Source organism: Stigmatopora nigra, chromosome 13 (genome assembly GCF_051989575.1).
Source record: "Stigmatopora nigra isolate UIUO_SnigA chromosome 13, RoL_Snig_1.1, whole genome shotgun sequence".
In the NCBI taxonomy this organism is placed as follows: Eukaryota; Metazoa; Chordata; class Actinopteri; order Syngnathiformes; family Syngnathidae; genus Stigmatopora; species Stigmatopora nigra.
Window position 1 is genome coordinate 8,572,129 of NC_135520.1, and position 21,121 is coordinate 8,593,249.

General features: G+C 40.5%; 1 long non-coding RNA gene across 1 annotated transcript in view; it reads right to left on the reverse strand.

The window, feature by feature from the left end:
- Positions 1-278: 278 nt before the first annotated feature.
- Positions 279-21,121, reverse strand: part of LOC144206472 (uncharacterized) — a 50,656-nt gene continuing 29,813 nt past the window's right edge. Inside the window, exons 6-7 of the long non-coding RNA XR_013328370.1 lie at positions 16,470-16,574; positions 279-385 (exon numbers count right to left, since the gene is read on the reverse strand). This is a non-coding gene — a long non-coding RNA (uncharacterized LOC144206472). The remainder of the gene's footprint in view (positions 386-16,469; positions 16,575-21,121) is intronic.

The following is a 21,121-nucleotide window of genomic DNA, read 5'->3' on the forward strand; positions in this document are numbered from 1 at the left end:
TCATGCGTAATATTTACTAGCCAACAGCTCACCGCCGTAACGGATGACATGCCGCTAGTCACTTTCCTTTTGATGTCGCTGTATTTGTGGTGACATCAAAAGTCTTGTGCATTTTAAGCACCCTCTCCCCCAATAGCCTGCAGCCAATTCGGACGTATTAAAGTTGTTTGAACGCAGAGAGAGCAGAATGAGCGCAGACCGTGGACTGTTCGTGGCGCGCGAGGAATAAACGTCGTCGTCATTGACATCAATGTTAAATTTTACATAAAATTACTTACTTACATACTGGTGTGTTGATTTAATTTGTCCAGACCAAGTTCCAGGAGTTGATTCAGATGGGCACTGCGGGGAAGCCCCCATGCTTTCTCTTCCATATGCCTAAACCCTACAAGTACACAGAGTAGAAAAAATAAATACAAAAATCATTTTTATGTATTAACATAATCGCACACACTTTTATTTGCCAACACCCTCTGGCCAAAGGATTTGGTGCACACTTTTGCAATTGAGGGGGTTGAACCTGTGCTGGAATAAGTTTAAAAACATGAGGTGATAAACATTTTTTAATTTATGTTAAATACGAGTTCTCATAAAATGAATGATTGACAATTACATTGCCAAAAGTAATGAGACAACTAGCTTCTAAAAAAAAACATTGTATGTATATATATATTTTTTTTCCATTTAAGGGTACAATTTACTGAAATATTGTATTTTTATATTATATCATAAAAGAAAACCAAAGTGATTTATCCAAACAATGTGTTTCTTTGTGGCTAAGTCAGCTTTCACAGTTGATCTGACAGAAAAGCCCTCACCTAAAGATCTTTCTAAAAGCGACCAGTTTTGCCATTAACTACCAAAAGTGCAAAGGGCTCAATCTCCTATTCGCCATACCAATTTTGAAAAATCCTTTTTTTTTGTGTGCAAATGACTTATTATTATTTCCTGTGATTTCTAAGGGCAAATCATTCTGAATGATTGCAATTGAAAATGTGAAAATTCAGAGAGGGGGGAAAAAAAAGAAATGTCTGTCGGGAAGTCTTTGGGGGGTGAGGGTGAAAAGCGAGTGAAAGGCTGTAATTATTGGAAATAGTCTGATAATGTGTATTATCATGCCATTAAATGTAAATGAGATGGAGCTAAAAGGCCCAACGTGGACGACTTGTGGCTTGCTGTAGGGTACCAAAAAAAAAAAGACAAGTGAAAGAGGAAAGGGGAGACAAAAAAAACCTGTATTTGGGGGAAAAAGACATTCATTTTTGTAAAAAATCTAAATAAAAGAAGGAGTGACTGGTAAAGAAATGGTCAAGTTTGCAAAATCTTAGAGGATGCACCTCCATTGTAGAAGTTGTCATGATGCAAACTGAAATGTCGTGTGTTTTAATGTGCACATGTGTGTGTGTGAGTGTTGCATCATTCCACTCCAGCTGCTTAATAAGGCCGTTTGGACGAGTGAGTACCTCCCACCACCCCCCTTTCGCAGAAACATTACGCTGAATATTAATGTGCTGGTCCGAGACGTGTGCTATTAAATTGGGCTGGCCATTTCTCTCTGCCCTTTTCCAACCACTGTACACGAGTTAATGAATCGTGGGTAAAACAGTGGACACAAAGGAACCATGGCGAGATGGAGAGAGAGAGAGGGAAAGAAAGAAATTAGGTGCTTAGGTGGGTGTCAATTTTTCAAGAAAAATGAGGCATGAATGTCGCCAGATTTGTAGCGTGTCACCCGTGAACGAAGAATGAAGAGAATAGAGGGTGTAAGGAGTAAAAAGCTTTACAATGTAGCATCACCCAGTTGTCAAGTTTACACATTTCTGATTCATTGACTACATTACAATCAATCAACTATTGTTTTTAAAGGTATATGAGAATTGTTCTGCATTTTCAACTTCAGTTTTTATGTCAGCAAACCTCTTTTTCTACGATTTAATAGTTCACAAAAGCCATCCTCTTATTAAAATCTCATCAAACATGATTAAAGGTAGCTCTAATAGTCAGGTTTGCAATATTTTATTAATCCATAAGTGTAATAAAAGATTTTTGGTAATAGTCGCTATTTCTTCCAGCTCAGCAGACATTTTTTTTCTCCAAACGGTAAGACAGGAGCATTCTTATTACTCTCCAGAGTGGCGCGCAATTGCAGCCTCAGCAAACGCAAGCCGTTACCAGACATAATTTGCGGCGAATAGCCAGAGGAGGGGGGCGCTTTTTGATATGCAGAAGAGCTGACCTCCCGGACCGCCACTTTAATTGGGTTTTTAATTTTCCGGGCCATCTGACGGTATCAGACGCAAAATCTACCCACCGTGACGAGAGGAAACCGACGCAAAGAGGGGCATTTCGGCGGGGGAATAAAAGCGAAGGGGGAGTCCAAAGGCGAAAAGGAGGGCTTGGGATGGAAATTTGCCATTAGGAGTGAGGAGTGTGGCTTTGTACACCAGTGAAGGCCGTTGACAGGATGCCACCCTCGGAGACGGGAGTAAAAGTGCAGGCTGTTGCACACAAAAGGCCCAACTCTAGCACTTGAGGTGCAGGCCTCGTGCATAGGCTGTTGAAAAGAACCCTTGTGGGGTACTGTTGAAACTAAGGTCATTTGGACAGAACTCTGTGAACCAAAAACATTTTAATTGGCTGAAGTATACTGTTGTATTTACATTTTCTTTTAATTTTTAATAAATTAGTACAAGTTTTGGGAAGGTCCAAAATGGAAGATATTTTATAGTGGTGTTTTGGCATAGAGGGAATAGACATCCCTTAAACTACGGTATTTCCTAAAAAGCACTTTTTTGTAGTTTGGTTGGAGTTAGGACACAAATGCAAATTGTCTGTTTTTTTACGGACCTCTTATTTATTTATAAGCTAAAGTGATTCACAAAACTGTAAATAGGTTACATTAGCAGGTGCCTGATTTGTCTTTAGTTGCATATATTACCCCTTAAGGTATAAAGTTTATTCTTGGTTTTCCTCCTGACTACCAGTAATTAAAATCTGTCCTCTGTGGAGGACATTTGTAAACCCAAATATCTCCCACCCAGTGCATCCATGCGACCTATACTGGAACCACTGGCAGCTAATGAGTATAGATCATGTGGGAAAAGTTCATTTGGCTCACACCTGAGAAGAGGTGTGCCAATTCTTCACTTAATACTATCATATTTATCATGAACACCAGTTCATCTGCGTGGCAATATCGTCATACGTGGGACTACTACATGCTTTCCTCAGATCGGGATTTTTTTTTTACCCCCGCTGCTGTGTTCAATTGGCGAGAGACCACACAGGGTTTCAGGCCCCTCTAATCTCCTACGCAAACAAGACAGCAATTACAACAGGCGAAGATAACGAGTGGGACGTTTTCATCCACAGTGACAGTACAAGCGAATCAGGGATGTCGGGCCAAAAGAAAGCGAGAAGAAACGGAGGGTTCACCTGAATGTCAGTATCCACTCGGGCCAATGTGACGCCCACACTGTTGTCACTACAAATGGACGGGCTTATCTGACGGGCTACAGGAAGAGCTGAAGTAGGGGCAGGATCTCATCGCTACTGACAAACTGACATATTTAGACGTTGTTGAAATCAATAAGGACAGCACAGTTTACTCGGAGTTGTTACGTCCGCCTAACATTCATCACAAGATCACATATAGTTCGGAGTTTTCCTGTTCTCTGAATCATCAGATTTTAATTTTTTAATCATTTTATTTTAGAAAATCGACCAATAATGTATTGATTCATACACTGTATTTTACACTTTGTGAACATGTGCTTGATTAAGGTATTTAGTTGAACAGAGAATCATAGCAGGATACTAAATGTAGCATATAGTACTGAATAATCATTGTTTAATATTTTTAAAGTTGCTTGTTAGTGGACCTATCGTCTAATATTAACTGGAAAACTTTTTGTGTTTCTTTTACAAATTTGCTGAGCTCCAGCACCCCAAGATCGGATAGTCTATATGCCCACTTTATTTATTTTGTGTTGCAAAAACTGCAATATATCATGCACATGTTGCCATAGTTGAAAACACAAAAGCGATTTCTAATTGTAGAAAAAAAAATTTGCTGCTAAGGTAACAAAACAGGTTGCCTATATGAACAATGGCAACCCCCAAAGTAATTATTACATCCTATATTCATTTAATTGCAGCATTTGGTGTACATTCATTCAACAGTGTAGTATTTTTTTCCTCCAATGAATGAGCTGAGTGCTCTTTTCAGAGACTCAGAAGGCAGAAAGAGCATCATTTGCCTTCAGAACTATGATTTTCACGTTTAAATTACAACACAGCTCTCTCATCTAATGTGAGACTGCTTTTTTCTCTTCTTGGTGGCCACACTTTGCATTTATAGCTGATGAGAGAATCAGTGAGACTGTGGCTGTCAGCACGATGGCTCCATCCGAATAAGAATAAGAATATTAATCATCTCTCCTGGGCCTTCTTCTCTCCCGCTCTCTCTCTCTCTAGTGAAGCCTGTAATGTAATTGCAGTTGTTTTCTATATAATCACTAGCCGAATAGAGCGGGTGCCATTACAGACACGCGACAAGGGAGCTTTTGTTTGGATCTTTTGATTTGAAAGCCAGGTTCTTTTTTATCTGGTGTGCTCAACACAAAAGCAAGTTTGATTGGCGGCAGAGTTTGCATCTTTTTTTTCTTCTTCTTCTTCCACCCTCGCTTGTTGTGTCATGTAAATTGTTATTGTGTTTTACCTCAAGTTGCGGAAGAAGTTTGTCAGAGGAATTTATCCATATTGCCATGTATTTTCCTATTCATTTGGTACCAGTGTCTCTGTCCTTGGTGCTCAATAGAATGTGGCTATGTCAACAATAATTTGATGGTACACACTAAGTCAAAAAACGGCCTAACATTAAATATGGAGTGAAAAAGAAAAATGGCATGTATTATTAAGGAAAAATTACCCCCCGAAAGTTACATTCATGATCAAATTGTATTTTTATAGTGTTACCAAAGTGTAATTTTAACCATTTAAACAAGTCATCCAAATATACAATAACTATGAAGATTTTTTTTACAGAATACAGTTGTATTTAGTTTTAATTATGCATGTAAAGTAAAAATTTGCTGTTATACCGATATAAAAAAGAACCATAATTCAATGCTGCATTTCCACACTCAATTATAAGATAAGACAAAAGTTAAGTTAAGTTCAATGACTTTAAAGAGACCCCTATCATTCTCTAAAAACTCAACCATATGTCAACATCTCAAAACCTTAAGTAACCACACAAGGAAATGTTTGAAGTCAAACTAACGTTGCCATTAAGAACAGTGGTTCCTTCCTCATTAGTACGCTACCAAACAAAAATCATGACAAATGCCACCCTCAACTCGTTCTCTAATTTGCCACTATGCCCCTATTAGCATGCCTCACTCTCCTTTCCGACCACAATTCTTTTTTTTTTCTTTCGAGGAATTCACACTTTTTAATAAAGCAGGACGCCTCAGGACATCACGCGGATGGACAGCTGCGCTGGTGGTCGAGGTGAAAATCAACCCCAGGACATGTCAAAGAGTGAGACTTGCGGGCCTAAAATTAGATGAGGAAATGTGGGTGTCAAGAGTGAAGGCAAGGGGAGGGGAAGGAGGTGTCGAGAGAGGCGCGCCCGTCTAGCCTCGTCCAGTCACTGTAAATCAGCGCCCCAACGCATGACTAAAGGTTGCGCCTGAGGAAGTGGCTTCCTGGAGTCAAAAGTGCAGCAGTATTTATATAATAACACACTTTCATTCCAATGTGGCAATGTAACAAAGCCATGGAGAATTATGCCGTCTTCTACGGATGTGAGAAATTATTAACAGAATGAAAATAATGAGCAGGATATAAAAGCTAAAATTTTCTTGCAGTGTTTGTTTCTTTTCTCTTGTTTAAATATTGGATAAAGGAGAAATTGTCGCTTAAATCCCCCTGAAAAGTTAAAAAAAGATGCTCTTATGGAAGCCTGAGAAAGTGTGGTTAAGTTTATGTACAGAAAACCAACTTATACGCCCTTGACCATTCAAATGCATGATGGATCGTCAATAGCCGACAATCCCATAAAAAATAAGCACAGTACTTGTCATTTAGAGTTAGACTAATGTCCCCAAAATATGCTGTATAGTTTTTAATATGCCTGCTGTGTTTGCACAGTGGGGATCTCAAAGGGGACGACCAAGACGTCTATTCCAGGTCACCAGGGTTGGCGGTGATTACACAGACTCCTTTTAGCAACGCCGGAACTAGCGAGCAGAAGGAAGACTATGGTGAGGGTTTGGCCACATTTGGGCTTTTTGTTGTGCTATTATTCCGCTTGCTGATTGAGAAAATAAGTGAGGCATTCTCTCAAGCTTTTACAGCCTCCACCCTCGGTCATCTCAAAAACGTCCCGTTGTTCCAATGTCACTCCCAACATTTTCTATTTGCATTCATCCTTGGTTTCTTTGCACAAGGTCACTCATGGATTTGAGCTTCTTTGGTACAGGGGCTCTTTTAAAAAGGTGTGTACGATAGCCTAAAAACGACATACATTTCCATTGCCAATGGACTTCCATAGTCAGGGGGGATTGGCTCCAGCACCCCTGCAACAATTGTGAGGATAAGTGGTACGGAAAATGAAGGAACAAAAAAATGAATTAAAACCTCACAAATATTCATATCATCAAATTTGTGGGTTTTTTTCAATGAAAGAAAGTACTGTACTCACAAATAAAAGCCAGTTTCAATCTAATAACATAGCGATAAAGCCATCACAATCATCTCTATTTAAACAAACGGACATGAACATTCAACCCAGACTACATATGCTCCAGGAATTAAATACAAGGTACTTTAGGGTTAAGTGGCATTGCAAACCCCATGGGCCCCCTCCTCTCTAAGGCACCCCTGCAATGCTTGATTTATTTGCTTTTGTATAAAGCCAAATAAGGAGATTTGAGGAGATAAAAAGTAAAGGGCACTTCAATCCACTAACACACTTATGTTATTGTGCAGTCTGGCCCTCTATTGTGGGTTAAGATCTTCGTTCTGTTTGGTTACTTAATGCTAATTAGCCCCCCCACTCAGGGGGTTATATATTCATTGGTCAATTGTTTGCAAGTTTGTTGAGAAGGGATTACACAAAAAGTAGTTGTGTGGGCAGGGACATGGAATTAGGAGGATGTTGGGTATTACTATTAACCTGTTATTAGACGCCGACAAGTCGAACTGTGAAGTTAATGTTGTTAATAATACACATCTTCCCAAGAGTCATATTGAGAACCACATTTTCAGTTTTGTGTGGTTAAAAAAGACATTTTTAGTACTGTTCTGAGTTCAAATCAGTTCATATAGTATACAAACTTAATAAAAAGGTCTTTTGGGAATCCATTTGACCCCAGAAGAAGAATATCCTACCAAGTAGCAGGAGTTAAAAGGTCAGCAGAGGAAAGGTGTTAAAGAAGACATGAACTAAGTCTACGAGATCCATGAGGAGCAGGGGAAACTTCACGTGACCCCCCCTCATCACAACTTGCCTTTAGGGACAACACAGATAGATGTCCTTATCGTTCCCTGCAGCTCCCCTGCAGCTAACCGACTGGAGTGGGAGTTGTCAATCATGGCTGACTTGTGACGTCTCATTCGGGCCAGGAGACGGGACAGCGGCAGACAAATCGCTCGGAAATGACACAATCACTGTCACGCTATTGATTCATCGCCCTGTTGTCTCAGCACTCAGATTCATCTACTTCTGACTGACTGAACATGTTTGGCAAGCAAGCAATGGATATACTCGTGTTGTCTACTGCATATGAAATCTTGCCTAAAAACTTTGTCAGTAAGCAAGAAATTGTGATACGGTGTAATGAGATTATATGTCATCGGCAAACATGAGGAGAATTCATTTAAGAGTTGATAAGTGAGTTCTATCTATCTTACTTTCTTACTGTGTACTAGAGCCAAAAGAAAGAATCACTCAAACCATACTTTTATGAAAGTTACCTCCAAAAGAATAATGGGATCGTATAACAACAAATAAAAAAGCCTTGGCTGTAAATTTGTGGAAGAAATGGACATTTCGGAAAACAGCTCTTTGCTAGCCAAGGTTGCATTTGTGAAGGATATTTTTTCAATTTCTTGACTGCAGGGATGACGGACGATAATCCGTTAAATGTCTGCAAACACCTTCCTCCGCCACTGACACCTTATTAAAATATGTAGATTATTTGCAACCGCTTTGGCGTGCGATTAAAGCAGGTCTGAATAGGGTGCTCGAGTTTCGTTCATATTTGTAATCTTCTAAAAATGTAACAGCGAGCAAGTGCTTGTCAATTAAATGGGACGGAATGATGGGGAAGAGGAAGATTCATCTTCATCTCCTTGTTTCACGCTCGAGTAGCCACAGAGTTATCACTTAACGGGGGTTTCAGATAATTGGCAGCATTTGTGTGTGCGTGCGTGCGAACTCGATTATAGACAAATTTGTATTCTTCACCCAGACAGCAGCTCAACACACGTTGGCAAAGTGCAGCCAAGACGTCAATTATAGGGCATCACTGGGAAAAAATATCATGTTACTCCAACTGAGAGAAAGGTATTAAGAAAAGACGAAGGTCAAAAAACAGCATATACCATCTATCGGAATTTATGTCATTTTGTTTGGAGTTGAATGAATTGCACTTTTTGCTAGTTTGTGTGCCCTATTTCTCCACAAGTGGCACACAATACAGATGTTGTAAATAATTAACCTCTTTCATACATCACCATTATTCAAGAAGTGGAAAACATAAGGAACTGAGCAGATTTTAGCTATGTTTATAGGTCAAATGTAGCCAAAATTTGTGCTTAATGTAGGATAATAAATGAAATGTGTTTGGGTAGAAATTAAAATCATGTGAGTACAGAGATTTAATTATATCTGATACTTACCTATCCTAATTGGTCACTAAAAAGGATGAAACTTGGACCAGGTACAGTTCATGCCCATGATTAGCGATACTATACAACCTTTGTTCCATAATCCACAAAGGAAGCAAGTCGTTCTCCATCGACCTTATGACTGAGCATGAATGAAACAACAGAACAATGATCCGACAATGAGGTTCCCACACACAGATCTCTGTCATCAAACACTACAACACAATTTGGGCTAATGAAATCAGAGCTAATTGACAATGATTGAGCCTAACATTTGACTCAAATCAAATTAGGTAGGTCTTTTTTACTGATGACGCCAATGGCTTTCCATGACCGTGTTATGGGGGAAGTCACCGAAGGTCGCCAGAACAGGTTTGGATTGATTCGGTGAAGGAGATAATCTGTTACGCCAAATAGCCACAATCAATAAGAAGGTAGGGACATCAAGGAACAACTGTCGAAGCATTCAACTAAAGAAAGAATGACCCCGATTCAAAAGAAGTCACCAAAGGTCATCCAAACCATAACACTAACCTCAAAAGAGATTTATTGTCTTATCACATCGCAAACAGGTTGTAGATGTGGATGAACTGCTTTCCCAATTTTCACTAAATTTAGTTAAAAATTGGTACGCAGCCTGTAAAAAATGGAACAGCTGCCATCAACTAAAATGTATACCTGTAGAGGCAAATATTGGAACCTAATTGGCCATAACTCAAGAATGATTGTCTGTCTCGTCATCCCGACATGTAGCAAAACCCCAAAACTTAAGTATGTAGACCAACTATCAAACTTGATTTGTTAAGTTTTCAGGCAAAGTTACAGTCGACCTGTTGTGGTCTGTGACAGATTTAGCCATGGGGGCTTTCGCTTTCTTTGACTACACTGAAATAAAGACCCTAGGGCTCAGGGAAACACACACACACACACACACATGCACATGCATGTACACACACCACAAACTGTCTTGACAGTGTCTAGTTTCACCTCCCCTCAGCACTTTTACATCCCTCAGGCAGGATTTTGCAATTCCACTTTTGGCTCACTTTGACAGTCAAAGTTTCAGGCGGAAACTCCTCTAACTCGTCCCTGCCATCCTTTTGTCGGGGTCGATGAAAATGGAATTATTCAGGCGCAGCAGAAAGTAGCTGGTCCGTTGTTACTTGTATGTCCAGGGCACGTTTTGTTCACCAATGGGGCAAGTTGGTTGGCCACTGACTGGTTGAGTTGACAGCCAGACAGGATTAGGAGGGTCGCTCATGACATTTGAGGCAGCACCCAGCTAGGGGAGAGTTAATTTAACGGTGAGGGGTTCAATAGGTCACGGGCCTAGAGGGATGGCTTGCATGTTGCGGATCCGTGGCCGTAAATATGAAATGTGTTAAGGAATTATCAGATGAGGAGTGAAAAGTTCATGATTTTTGTATGTGGTTTTAGAAGAAGTAGTGCCAAAGGCTTGGCTGGGTTTGTCACTTGCTAACTTTATCCTTTTGCTTGACCGCATTGCTCAGCCAAGCTGAAAACAGCGCTGCTCTGTCAGATTGGAAAGTGCTAATTAGGCTTCGCTTTAATTTTCCGGGATGCTCTGCTGCCCTTTAAATAGCCATTTCAAAATCAAAGTGATGGGAATTCTACCGTAGCGTGTGATCTTGTAATCACCCTGGTATTATTCCTCTTTTTTTTCTTTTTTCCAGTACCATTTGCTTCATCCTGTTCTATTCTTCCAGAACCTTTCCTCATCGGAAATCTTAATGTTGTGTGCTTGTGTCGCCTGGGTAGGATTACCATGAATAACAAGCTAAATTAAAATGCTCAATACTTTGTTAAAAACTGAAACAGAAGGCGAATTTACGAAATTTTGAATAATAACTTTCAATAGATTAATCATCAATTGTGGCCAAAATTGCGATTTTTGTTGGAAATTTCCATGATTTGTAGAGCAATCGCTTTGGGATAATTATTTATTTCTGTGTTTTCTTATTAAAAGTTTTCTCTGTTTGGGGAAATCCTCCAAAAACAAGAAGGCCATTGAAATGGATTCAATGCTACCGTTCAGTTTTTATTTTTCTCAAGTGTCATATTTTGGCGATTCTTGAAATTCCTTTAAACTCTTCTGAAAGAAAATCTCAACTGAATATTTCTCTTTGTTAAAAGTGGAAGCGCCCGTTGTCGTTTGATGCTATTTACTCTTGTCCTGGCCTGGCCCGGTGTTGTCAGGTGAGGTTTTTGTATTCGTCTTGAAAGGGCTTTCCTTGAAGTGACTCGGGTGTCAGCTTTCGTGACGCGTCGTCTTTTCGATTGTCTTTACACTCTGAGGAGATGTGAGGATGGAGCACCTCCTCAGCCGTCACAATATTGATACTGTACGATGGCTGTCGAGACACAAACCCACCCCCCATTCGCCTGCACCAGTTTCTAATATGCACTGACAGTGTGTGCGGCGCTTGAATGATAGCAGGTGTGACATCACAAATAAGAGAGAATGAAGTTGTGAAAGAAGGGAGAAGACAACTTTTCCTGATGAAAACCTATTGTCATTTTCTTTTGAAATCCATCTGATCAAGCATATGTCCTTAAGAACTGAGAAATGACAATGAGATAGTAGTCTAGCTTTTTCATTGTTTCCATATCAGAAATGGGTTTTTAAAATAATATATTTTTACTGAAGGCAGGATGTTAAACAATATTAAAGGCCATACAATCTAATGGATAAAAACACCCATAATTATTTCTTTCACTGATGCATAGAATTATGAAGAAAATACTTGTTTTTGGCTACTTTTCTCATTTGAAAAAAAATTACAAACTACTTTCAGGCTATGAAAATTTGTCTATTTTCCCACCATAGTGCCAGAGAAAAGATGTTTGAAATTGTTCATTTACCGAAAGGAAGAAACTGAAGGCCATGATATTCATTTTTTTTCTTCTGTCAGATTTGCTAAGATTATTCCCATCATGATCCTATTAGCCACAGGGTGAATGTGACTTCTTAAGAGGGATTTATGGGAAAAATAGTTCCCCACAAAAACAAATCGGTCTCCAGGACAATCCCATACAAAAACGTATTGCCCCTTCCGAATACAATTCGTGCGACTCCGTTTAGGTTCTCAAGGCCATCGAGTATGAAAGTCATAATCCTAGACCACAAGTACCACTTGACGTTCCCAGCAGGCTCCTTTCCAGGAATTTTGAGATGGCTGAGGCGGAGCTGATTTAGCCAAGGATTAATCTGTCCGAGCACCTGCAGTCTGTAACTAGCCTGCCAGTTCTAGGCCATACGCACCCTCAACATGCAGGTTACCTCAAGTTCCGGAATACAAAACACTATATAAATGACTATCTTTGTGCACAGTGGGACCCATAACCTAAATGCTAAATTTTTTCCATGACCAAGAATACACACATTGATGAATGAAACATTTTCCCTAAAATAAAATCAACCACTATTGTCATGTAAAAGGAAAACAAAATTATAACTCTTAACTAATGACCAGCCTACGCCAGCGAACAATACAATATTGCTTTAAACTGAATCCCAAAGCTTCACTGCAACATCAGATGAACCCACAGGCAAAACAGATCAGAGTATTTCTGCCGACAAAGAATGCTTTCACGAGGTTGAAAGTTTAAGTAGGTGCCCTGATTTTACATGTATTATACCAAACTATGGAAAGGGATAGAAAATAGGAGCCTATTTCTCAACAAAATGAGGTAGTTCTAAGGTACCACCTAAACTATTCGAGGCAAAGATGAAAGAATCCTGTAAGTTTATTAAAAATTGAGTCTGTTAATAAATAGATTCACTGACATGCACTCGTTTTAATGAGCCAGGCGTATCGTCCCATGTCCTTCCGTGGTTCATTGTCTTCGGGTCAGGCGCCCCTGTGGTTAACGCCATATGTGTGCGAAGCAGGGGGTGGTCCCTTTGGAAGCCTGCTGGTCATGCCACTGAGCTCAGGTAAGTTCCCCATAACCGGATCATCCCCTTACCACCTCCCCACCCTCTGAACCAAGCGGGCACCCAGGGGAGAGGAGGTGTTAAAACCTGAAGGGCCTTTGCCTAGTACCCCCCGCTCCTGCTTCCCTCTGCCCCCTATGAACATGCAACCATCTGCTCCCCGCCCCCGCCCAGCTGGCCACCTTTGATCCCACCAAATTTGAGCTAGAACAAGGATGATGACGGAGTTCTTCCAGTTTGTCTCAGATGAGGATGGATGAGAGTAAGACCTAAGATATGTACATTCCATGTATGGTCTAAAACTTTGTGAGGACGTAATGACCAATCATATTGTCAGGGAAATGTGTGCTAAGGTGGTGTTCAAGGCAAACCATACATTAGCAGGACATTTGCACAAGTCAGTGTGTCTCATAATATTTGGATCTGTGGTCTAGTCTGCGGTTCCAACTTACCAGTGTCTCTTTTACTGTAAATTGAAATACAATGCCTCAAAAGTGTGCCAAACAATCTATTTTCCTGCCAACTAATAATGTATCCCAAAAGAATTGTCAATGTAGTACACTTGTGTTTTGTTTTCTGTGAAGCAGGGCCCAAAATGATTCTTCAGAAAACATAATGTGAATAATTAAAACCCAATGATTAAACATTGAGGTAATATTTAATTAAGGCGTCTCATTAGAATTCTTGGTGCATCACCATTAATAGGTCATTAGAACAATTAATTAATTAAGCTCCCCCTAACTACAAAAAGGAATTCAATCCATAAGGAGATGTTTTGAGGCAATTTAATTAGGTAATCTGCGCTCACACAGAGGTCTCAGTACAGAATTGAACGTAAACTAAAATTAATGCAAAAACACCGAACTTCTTTTTACGAGTCGCTGGGAAAAACAAACTGGAACTGTGTAGTAAAACAAATCTACTTGCACATGTGAGTCTAACTTGAACTTTTTGGAAGCCTGCTGTGATAATTGAATTGCTAAAAAAACAAACACTTTTTTTTACAATTTTTGGGGATTTTGGAGAAGAAAACGTTTCACACCAATTGTAAAAATGTTCATGTACTATTTTTTTCATTTTTCTGGTGGTTTTGATATGCTAAATCAAAAAATATTATCATTGTTGATACCTTTTCAACCAAAAAAATCTGTTAATGATATATATTTGTAGCCTACCCTCACTATTGCCAATAATAACTGTAGGAATACTTGATGTATATTCCGCTGAAGAAAGACAGTTAGATCGGAAAGTGACAGTGGAAGCTTGGGTGTGTGTTCAGGGGCTAGACAAACTCCCTCCCTCCCCCCAGTACGATCCCTTTACCCCCATAGCATGAACAAACCTGCCGCCTGATCAGCCTGGCAACTCGGCTCGCATATATAAAACGCGGTTATCTCCGCATCCCTTTGCCTTCGAGTCCACACTCGGTCTGTGTTTAATCACGGCGAGCCCGATGGGAGAGAACAGTTTTTCCGCTGGCATAATCAGAAGGGGCCGCCATGTGTCCTGGTCCGACGTATTAATCCTGCCTTGCTATGGCTGTGGCCTTATCAGCTCCCAAAGCCCACCTCTCATGGGATCTGAGCTGCTGCCTCAGCGCCCTCTAATCCGCCCTGAGAAATTGTTAACACCATGTAAATGCATCCATGGATGATATATGGTGTCTTGTATAACATACATGTTATTGTTGAACATTTTGCATGCAGCTTCTAAGATTATGCATAGAATAGAGGGGAAAGATTGTATTGATTGATGAGGATAACAAACGTCCAATATCGTTTTAGATGCAAATGCTCACTTGGCGTTACAGGACAAATCTTTTGGGCTGCTTATGGATATGGACGAGCATGAAATAGCGGTGGGATTGAACGACTTATCTCAGGCGGCTAAAATGAAACGTACGTGGCGGTGAGGAACCACCCAGATTACTGTGTTAACAAATGTATATATTATCGTTATCCGATCCCTTGAGTGATCAACACTCGGAAACAATGCATTCATGTCATTCACTCTTATAAAAAAGGGGAAAAATGTTCTAAAATCAGAAATGATGAGTGTTGGGGGGTTTAAATAGGCTATTTATCATGTTACCATGTAAAGCACACCGATCTCAAAAGAATGGGGATCTAAAAAATGTATTTTCGATAAAAATGTTGTGGTTAAGAAGTGCTTTGTTAAAAGATGTAAATTAAATTAAAATCGGTGTAAAATGCACTATGTATTTCATCTACTGTTTCATTTCCTAGGCAAAAAATACAAAGAAAGAATGTCATTAATTTCAAGCTTGGCAATCATAAAATGTCTCCAGTTTTGTTGTCTTTGATTTGCCATGTTGCGGTTGAAGAACAGAGCTAGAGCCTTTGTTGTCACTTCCTGTCAAGGTTGGTTAGGCCTCAGTGTCAGTTCCAACGGACACGTGAAGCCGTGTGATTTTTCTGTAGTCGGTTAATTAGACCCCCCACCCTTTTCCTTCTCTGCAAATACGACTCAAAGTACTGTCTCATGTGATTAAAGGCAGCTCATTATCTGTGACTCGTCTTGGTCTCGTACAAGCCCCCACAGAGGACGCCAAACACTAGACTCAATTGCCTCGGCAGCCAAAAAAGACCATTTTCATAATGCAGCCAGCTACCTCACCAATAGTGCTCATTTTCTATTGTCCATTCTCTAATGTACAGCACACAGAAAAGGCTTTGTCTACTTGGATTGAAATAAAAAAATGTTCAATCAAGAATGCAATCATGGCCCTTGAAATGAGTTGCATGTCATGAAATTCTAAAAAAGTTAGAGGGTGTAGTTAAGATTATGGAAGATAATATATGAATCTGCAAAGCAGAGAATCCAGGAACTAGCAGAAATGAGTAAAAGATTTTTGTTCCACTGTACAGCAGTAAATTTGCCTGCTTAGCTCCTGTAACATACGTGTTTAAAAAAAATCATATGTGCATACGTGCATACAATTTGATTATAACCCCACACTATGCAGAAAACTCACAGTATAATTCATGAGTTTTGTACATCCGGTCTGTTGTGCTCAGGACGAAGACAATACCTTTTGATGCAAAGGTTTTTGTTTAGCCTGGTTGTTGAAATCCCTCCATTTGTGTACAAAAACCCTATGAAAGTTGCCAAAAATGTTCCAATTTAATATATTTGGGGAAAGCATCAGGCACTCCACAGCAACAGGGGAGCCCAAACTACAGTCTGCTTTTCAAGCTGGGGACTGATTAGAAGAAAGATGGGGCTCGGCTGGAGGACGGACATAACAGTGCTTCCACCAGAGATTAGATTTGCACCTGCCCCATCCGGAAACACTACCACCCCTCAGCTCATTTGAGCCGTGGACTGGGCTTAATTAAAAAGAAGAAAAAACACGCTTAATTTGCCCACTTGCGTTGGCCTTCAAAATTGGAAATGTTGTTCACCACTGAGTCTGTTAATTTGCACAGGAAACTACCGACTGAGCTGGGAGGACGGCAATCGTGATGGCTTTTCGACAGGGGAAATGTGGACAAAAAGCTAGAAAAAAACCCATGCTGAGCGCCTCCCAGTTGTTGGTATTCCAAGATGATTGAGGGAACTAAACTTTGATTCAAACATAAAATAACCTTACCTGCTTTATAGTGCGGGATAATCTCCATAAAGTGAAATCACACAAGGGCGGATGGCGGCAAAAATGGGACATCTCTTTCTTGACAGGTGACCGGATTGATGATTCCTGGAGAGGGAGGGGGAGGAAAAAAACATACACGAGGATGAATTATGACAGTTTTCATATTAGGGAAGTCTTATCTGGTGTGGAAAAAAAGGAGCGTTAGGGCCACAAAGTACATGGAGCGATATAATCACAAATTGACCTGCCAATCACTTCATCCTGGCTTCAAAGGTACAGATAAGGTCGCTAAAACCAGACTTCACTGTCCCCTTTTTTGCTTAAGCTCAGTTTTGGGCTTGGTGACAAGAACATGAAAAAGATGTGGGATCATTCAAAGCAAAAGGGATTTTACATGCTAACAGAAATAGCCATTTAATACTTTCTTCATGTCTGAGGAGATACGGTCCAAAGGGGGGAGTTTCGAATGGCTTACAAGGTAATCTCAGTGATATTTATTCATCTAATGATGACTAAGAATGTAAACTAGGGAGGGCTGTGCTCACTGCAAAGATGACCCCAATGAGTCGTTGAGGTGGCGAATTGTGCCCCCCAAAACCAGACACAGAATAAGCGTTAATCCACGGCAAGGTATTAAAGTTGGCAAATTGTAGATAATACCGCCAGATTCCCAAATATGGATGTCCAACAATGATCCGTGTAAGGGCGAATTAAAGCTTCAGGCAAATTGGATGTAACTAAGACTTAAGTAAAGATAGTGTAGACGACCATGCTGTCGCACCCTTTAGTCCTTATTTGAGAACCCTCGTGTGGAGTTGGCTCGGGACTAAAAACACATTCCATCTTCAAACAGCTTAGCAGAACGTGCGGTAATTACATATTTTCTCCGCTCGTCCATAATCTCCGAGGAAAGGGTGGAAGAGGAAGGAGGGTGCTGGAGACACAAAGTCGAAGGACGGGGTGAGGGGGGAAGGAAGAGTGTTACTTTTTCCGGGGAGAGATCACTCCTCACATTACCCGGAGCTGTCGTACCTGTCGGTGCAGCGCTGACAGGCGGTTTGTTTGGATGGAGGGGTCAAGCAAGGAGCAGGGGGAAGTGAAAGAATGCGGAGGACACTCAAAGTTAGCGATAGCACGAGGGGATTGGGCAGTAGAGGTGACATCATGATTTATTGACTGCTGGAGGGAAGGGGTGGGCTTCTTGACCTGGTCTTGAGGTCACTGCTGCGGCCACAGGTAGGGGAAAATTTGTTAGGCTTATCTATCATCTGCATTCTTTAAAGCAGCATGCATCTTACTCGTGTGTGGCTGAATAAACAACGAAAAGAAAGTAATGTCAAAACTAAGAATTAATTATTTCAAATTCCCTTTAAATGTATTAAAATATAACCAACAATAAACCAAAAACACAATTGTGTGTGTCTACTTCTAATCAATCATTAGATTTTTTTCCCCATCTTGCTGGGAAAAAATAAAAAATAAAATTCAAATAACAACAGGGACAAAAATCCTACAATAATTTGCTTGTGGTACCCAAAGAGGGAATTCAGATACAACAACACAAAGAAAATTGTCCTTTAGATTGTAACTTTTCTAGAGTAAACCATGATTGTTCTCCCCTTAAAAAGGTTACAGTGGATCAGTTAATGTACACAACGCAGCTCAGGCCTGTGCCTATTCAGCTTTTGTTCCTGTCTTGTTTACTCAACATTCACGAGCATCCGTGTTGTCGTCACCTGTGAAACGACAAAGCCCTAATCAAAAAGGCTCTCGCAGTGATGCTGCATGGTAAGACCCTCGCCATCAGCTAAACAAACACTTTGCTTTTCATATGACCTGTTGCCTGACGCTTGGGCTTACAAGGCAACGTCGGGGTGAGGGCCAGCTGTTAATGTGGTTACCGCCATGCTTCCTGTTCACCCTCTACCAGCTGCCTCATCTCTATTCTCCACAGCCCCCTTGGGTGAGGTGGGTGTCAGTGGCCATCTTGACGACAGACAGCTCCTTTCTGCCTCTGGCTGTTACTGTATCGCCAAGGCCTTTCAAAGCTCAAAGAGAATCAGCCAGCGTGGAGAGCATAACGGGCTTGCAACACACCTCTCTTATTAACACTTATCCCGCATGCTCCACCTACAACCAGAGTGGCACGTGCTTAACACTAACATTGCAGAATGCATTATATATAATGTCTTGAGGAATGAGGAGAAAGTGTCTTGAAGGTAGAAAAGCACTATACAAGTGAAACTCCATTTAGTAATTATACACAAAGGAAATAGTAGGATTATTTATCATTGCCTTGTACACCCATTCTGTAATTTGTTTCTAAATACATGGCATCTGACAATATGTGCTGAAAACTGTCAGACTCAGAATAACTTTGTGCTGAATTGCTGACTTGGTGAAATTGTCAATCCTTCACCTGAAAGCATTTTCAGAAACACAGGACTATGCCTCCACTATATCAGGATTGACAGCTACAGTGGACATTGAGCACTATTGCAATTTCCTCATTTAAAACATAGCCAACATGGTATGCCTGGAAGAAACTCTTCTTCTCTCTGCACTTTTAAAGTCACAAAACATACTTTTATTCTGTTTAGTGAAGTTTCATCTAGTTGTGCACAACATATTGTCTCACTTGCATCAAATATGACACACCTGCATCCATACCGTACGAATAGTAGTGACACAAATATTTTCTCTGCACAAAGCTACTCCCAAGGGTCCTCATATGCCAAGCATGATGGAGAAAAAAATGCATGACACCCATCCAACTTCAAATGTGGATTGTCAAAAAGAGTGACTGGCTCATACTCTAGTAATTAGTTTATATGCACAGGAAAGAGCGAGATGGACATGTGATGTAAATGGATTGCAGCCATCTTAGAGGGTATATGCGTGTAGGCATAGCTTTTAAAAGCAAAACAATGATTGCCTAATGCACTTCCTATACTTCCTATTTTTTTAATAGCATATCACCCATAATGAAATGCGACAATTTTGACGCGACAGATGCTTTCAAAAGCAGACTTTGAAAAAAAGTTGTCAGCATTATTGATGGCAGCAGTTTGTGTTTGTGTGTATGTGTGTGTTTGGTTGGTTGGTTGGTGGGCAGCGAGAGAAAAAGCGGGAGGGAGTGGTGTTGGTTTGCTGTGAGGTGTCACATGATTAAAGTGGCGATCGGAGATAACGGGATCGGCAGGCTACGGGGAGAGATAAGAGGAGAGTAAGCATGTTTAAAGTGTGCTGTGATCAGCCATTGCGCGAGGGAAAGCAGTGACAGGTGTATCACGGCGAAGAAAACATCGGCAGGGCCACTCCTCTAAAGGCAGCTGGGATAAAATTAGAATACCTCAGAAGATGCATCCGTTGGATCAAGCTGCTATGAAGATTCAAAAGTGTTATTTTTAGCCTTGCTGATAATGACCTTGGAGGGCTTGCCTGTGATTATAATTCAATCATAGAAGAAGGAAAATGTAGGTTTGGGAAGTGCTGATAAAGTAGAGGTTTGGGCACAAACTGTAAAAAAAAAAAAAAAAAACAGATTCATGTCTACAAAGTAGTGAAAATAGTGAAAATCCAGGCCCTACGGATGCTACAACATTGTACTTACTAATATTACACTGTATGAGGGTCCTTATTTTTTAAATCTTAAACCAGATCACGTGGCAATGTCGATATTTATTCCAACTCATATCCGCTGCTATAACATCCCTCTGAAGAAATGGTCGGTAAGCTACCTGTTTAATTTTTCAGATCTCCTTGAAGCATGTATTTCCTTATTAGTTTTGAGACGTTGGCTTGGCTTGAGTGGATGGATGATGCTGTCAGGGGTTCCCGGGCATTATGGTGGCTCCGTGTGAGTGATTTCCACCAAGGAAAGCCTATTAGGCCTGACAGGGGGATGATGATATTAGGCCATCATCATTCAGAAGACTACGCCCCCACCAAGCCGACTACACCGTCATCCATCAGACAGCCCAAAACAGCTTCGCTCACCCTTTTCATTCCTTTCCTTCTTGCTCGCGGTGCTTTTCCCGTCGTTCCTAATTGTCCTTGTTTTGAGTCTTTCCAACAATCAAACTCCTTCCCTTCTTCTCCAGCGGCAAATACTAAGACAAATCCTGCCCTTTTCGTAGCCCATGAAACATTTAACATTTCATTTCCCATCTTGGCAGACGCAAGTAAAAAAAATGACCCAATGAATCTTACTTATTGTCTAACATGAGATCCCCCCGTTTCCTAAGCCTGAATCCATTGTTCCCGTGGCCTATCCCGCCTTGTTCTCAACTTGCTCGCTTTATCATCTTGACTTAAAAACAACAAAAATTGGGTAGAGATGTGAAATACAGATTTAAAATTAGTTGCAAAATTTCCTTTAGCGCTTCATAAGCCTGGCGGCCCAACAAGCTTTTACAGTGCCACAAAAGAAAATTTAAAAAGGTATGCAGATTTTTCTGGTTATATCCATAAAAGCACTGTGATGACATCTATTGGTCCGTATGTGAACAAACCTGTCCCAGCTTTTTGCCTTTGCACTGACACTTTCTGTCTAGGGTAATGAAATTTCAAAACATCTTTGTTAGGCCCCTGCTGATCAACTTGATTCACATAGGGATCAATGCATATACATGCTGATCTTGACACTGGTG